The sequence below is a fragment of the Triticum urartu genome, chromosome 2A (assembly GCF_056163025.1).
Source record: "Triticum urartu cultivar PI428250 chromosome 2A, HENAU_Tu73, whole genome shotgun sequence".
Classification (NCBI taxonomy): Eukaryota; Viridiplantae; Streptophyta; class Magnoliopsida; order Poales; family Poaceae; genus Triticum; species Triticum urartu.
Genome location: NC_141874.1, coordinates 84,101,659 through 84,106,119, shown reverse-complemented (window position 1 = coordinate 84,106,119; position 4,461 = coordinate 84,101,659).

Genomic DNA, 4,461 nt, shown 5'->3' with positions numbered 1-4,461 from the left:
CATCGACGATGCTGACGTCAATGCCGGCGAGTCACGGTGGAGCGCGTCGTTCCTCCTGGAGTCCACGCCGAACGCTCCTCTCGCGGGCTTGTGCTCCATGCCGCCATGCCTCCAAGCTCTTGGATTCGCCTTCCTCCCTCCTTTGCCTTCGAGATGCCGCCGAGTGGGGCTCTGGAGCTTTGGCTGCAGCATGCTGACTGCGGCACCCTTGCGACCGGAGCGGAGGTCACGGCCGTTGCTCCGGGCAAGGTCTTCATGACCCGGGGCTGGGGCAAAATCGCCCGGGTCTGCCGGACGGTAGGTGCCCTCGTAATTCATCTTGAATACGATGGCGCCTCCCTGATGTTCTTCAAGGTCTTCGACGCTGAAGGGCGCCGGCTGGAGTGCTGCCCCAGGGAGAGCGGCAGGGGCAACGAACTGGCGAGGACCTGGCCCGCCCATCGGCCCTCCAGCAGCTCCTCAGGAAGCAGCGGAGGAGCTGGGGAATTCAGTGGCTCCCCCGAGCTCCTCGCGACTCCGGAGATGAGCGACAACAGCTACGAGCCCCCGAGCTCGCACCGTGCTCGAAGCGGGGCAGCTGCGTCTAGCCGCCGATGCCACTAATCTGGATGGAGTTGGCATTGACGTTGGGCAGCCCACTGTTGATGATGGCGTACCTTGCGGCGGTGCAGGCGATTAGCGTTCCTTAGGATTAGTACTCTTGTTCCCTGCGAGGAATCGAAGCAACACCCCGCGGGGTATGTAAGGCGTCTGCCATGTCTTTTATGAATATTATATCCTTAATTTGAATCAATGCGAGGTGCTTGTCCTGTCTCGGCTTGGCTCCCCCTTTCTATCCTCGTGAGGACTTGGCGCTCTACACTGACAGGTCCCAGTCCCCAGGCGGGCCTCAGCCGTCGTTGGTATGCCAGGTCGTGATGCCATGGTCAAGGCCAGGAGGTGAGCGGCCCGAGGTCCGGTAAGAGCCCCCGAGTCGTGATGCTCGGGAGGTCCCCTTTAGCGCTCAAGCAGCCCTCGCTGGGCGAGAAAGGAAGGCAACGTCGCCATGATAGAGCCGCATTGGGCGAGGGTTTGGTGCTGCGTTGGTCCAACTCTTGTAAGGGCGTGACTTATCTCTTGAGTTTGGTGTAGTTCCTCGACGAAGCGCCTGGCCCGAGCGGTGGCAGCTGAGGCGCTGCTAGATTAGGTCCTCATGAGCTTCTTCCCTCTCCCCCGCACTTTCCTCAATGCTCTACGTCCTCAGGTCCCGGCCCTCGAGCGAGCTCAGCCGCCGCTGGTATGACAGGTCGCGATGCCGTGGGTCAAGGCCAGGGGGTGAGGGCTGGAGAGCCAGTAGGAGCCCATGAGTCACGATGCTCAGGCGCCCCCCTTTTAACGTGCAAGCGGTCCGTGCCGGAGAGAGGGAGAGGCAGCTCACGATGTCCCTAGCGTTGCTCCTGGAGTAGGTCCTGCACACCAATCATAAAGAGAAACAAGACCTGTTGTTACGGTTGCCAGCCAACCTTTGGTCGCTCCGGGGAGTTATTGGGGCACTGAGGGCCTGGTGAGGTGGCGCCTTGCAGGGCTACCATGGCCAGAGCTCGACCACTCAGATTTATCGGCGTTGCAGGGACGGACCCATGCGCAGATGCTGTGCCAGAGCGAGCGGCTCCATAGGTAGGCGTCAATCGAGCAGGCGATTAGGTCGGATATGTTAAGCACGCAGGAGGAAATTCATTTTAAGTAGACGCAGGAAAAGCAAATGCCGCTGGGCCAGGCCCGAGCAGCTCGGGGATGATGCAGCCCGAGGGGCGCCCCCAACAAGGTAAGTAAAGAGCAGAAGCAAAACGGATACATACCGCAGGGACGGACCCACGTGACCTGGGAATGATGCGGCCCTGTGGGCGCTCCCAGCTAAAAATGGAGCTTAGAAAGATGTCACCTGGTGTCGTTGAAGTTGAAGTGATGTTGAAGAAGCGGGCGATGCGCGATGAAGGCGTCAACCCTCACGAGCCCCCAGGCCCAGGAGCCTCGGGAGGCTCCGGGGGCACAGGTGGGTCTCCGAGAACCATCTCCATCTTGGCCAGGACCGCACAATGCCTGACCTCCTGAGCCTCCAGAATGCTCCTCAGCAGGCGCTGATGAGCGGCGACCATGTTCGGCAGGCCGAAAGGCATGCGAACGTAGCTGTGAGGGGGACCCTCGCAACGCCCCACGCGCGAAGGCCAGAGGCGCTCCAGAGACACGGCTCGGTTGAGCCCTGGCACGTCAACGCAGACGCACAACCCACCATCCTCGCCTGGATGTGGGGTTACGGTGGGCAGGCGGCGGCTGCCGTGCATGACTCTCGATTCCTGTAGCTCCTGGGTGTTTCTTGCGACGAACTCCTGAGGGTTTGGTTTTCCTTGCCTTGTACCTTCCTGAGGGAAACGTGCCTGGAAGTACCCCTCCAAGTGGTGCCTGAGCGCCTCCCTCGCGACCTCGGCAAGGTCGGTGGCTCTCCAAGAAAGAGCCCCCGAGCCCTGCCTGAGGAGGGCGCCGGGCGCGTCTTCCTATGCGAGAGAGGGTGGCGCTCCCTGATTGGGCGCAGATCCAGACGCAACACCTCCGGAGGCGCCTGCCTCCTTATGGCTTGGGCTAGGCGAAACCTTCTTCTTCTTAAGGGTCGCCTCGGGAGGTCTTCCGTTTCTGCGGTCCGGGTCTTCGATTGCTGCGGCTTGGAAAGCGTGCTCGAGTGAACACACTGCGTCCCTTTCTTCACAAGGTACGGTGATGACTCCGCCGCTTCCTGGCATCTTGAGGATATTGTACCCATGGTGAGTCACTGCCATGAACTTGGCCAGGGCCGGGTACCCGAGAATGGCGTTGTATGGCAGACGGATGTGGGCGACGTTGAAGTCGATGAGCTCGGTGCGGTAATTGTTGCGCTGCCCGAAGGTGACTGGAAGGCGAACCTGCCCTATTGGAATAGTGGAACCATCAGTGATTCCTGAGAATGGCTTGGTTGGCTGAAGCTGATCGTACGGCACTTGGAGACTGTCGAACGTCTTGCTGGACAGGACCTTGAGTCCTGCTTCGCCGTCAATGAGGGTCCTGGTGACCTGCACGTTGCTGATGACTGGGGAGCAAAGCATCGGGAGGACCCCGGCCGTTGCCACGCACTTGAGCTGATCCGCTGAGCTGAACGTGATAGCGCATGCAGACCACATGAGAGGGCGCGTGGCCTCAAGCTTGGGGAGGACTGCATTCACCTCGTGAGCAAACTGCATGAAGATGCGCTATGAGGCTGGGGCCTGCGCGCCACCCAAGATGCAAGCGATTGCACGCGGCTCCTGAAAGCCCCCAGCCCCCTCGTCTTTATGTTGGTCTTCGTTCCTCGTTGGCGGTGGCGGCAGAGGAGGAAGGCCTGCGTTGCCGTACGGGCAATCCTCACGAGGCTGATCTCTCCATCCTCCCTCGCGAGGCTGGTCCTGCCAGCGATCCTCACGAGGTCGGTCACGCCACCCTTGGCGAGGGCCACGGTCTTCCCATCGTCCACCACCTCTTCCTCCTCCTCGGCCATAGCCCCTGTCGTTGCGCTCGGGGCGTCGGCCGACACGTCCGTCTCTCATGGCCCTGAGCTCTTGACATTCGTTGGTGTTGTGGATGTGGAGGTAGTGGTACATGCGGTACCGGCTGCCCTTGGATGACTCAGGCTGATCTCTGCCTCGCTTGGTGTCTGGTTCCGCTGCAAGCACGGCAGCCCCCTTGCGCTTCACGTCCTTGGCCTTGGGTTTCTTCTCTTCTGGGTCGGCAACCGGGAGTTCGAGGAGGGAAAGGCGCCCTTCCTCAGCCCTGGCGCACTTGGTCGCCAAGTTGAACAGCTCCAGGGATGTGCACAGGTCTTCATGGATTCCTAGCTCCTCCTTCATCTTGATGTCGCGTACGCCATCGGAGAAGGCCGAGATGATGGCTTCTTTAGTCACCTTGGGGATCTTGAGGCGAGCGTTGTTGAAGCACTGGATGTATTTCTGCAGGGTTTCCCCTTGCTGCTGCTTGATGCGGCGCAGATCGCTCATGGCCGGGGGCCGGTCGCGAGTGCCCTGGAAGTTGGCGATGAAGCGAGTGCGCATCTCGTCCCAGGAGGAGATTGTGCCAGGAGCCAGGTTCAGGAGCCAAGTGCGGGCCCCGTCCTTGAGTGCCATGGGGAACCAGTTCACCATGACCCTTTCGTCTCCGTTGGCGGCTTCGATGCATAGCTCGTAGAGCTGTAGGAACTCCGCGGGGTCCGTCGTGCCATCGTAGCGAGGGGGCAGGTCAGGCTTGAATTTGCCTGGCCATGCGACACCGCGTAGCTCGGGGGTGAGGGCGCGGCAGCCTGTCGTGGCCACCGGTGCCTTTTGCTGGTGCTGGGCTTGTTCCTGGGGATTACCGCGCGCCGCCGCTTGGAGCAGCGCGGGGTCTTGGCGTGGAGGTGCAGGGACGCGATCTTGGCGCGCCGGC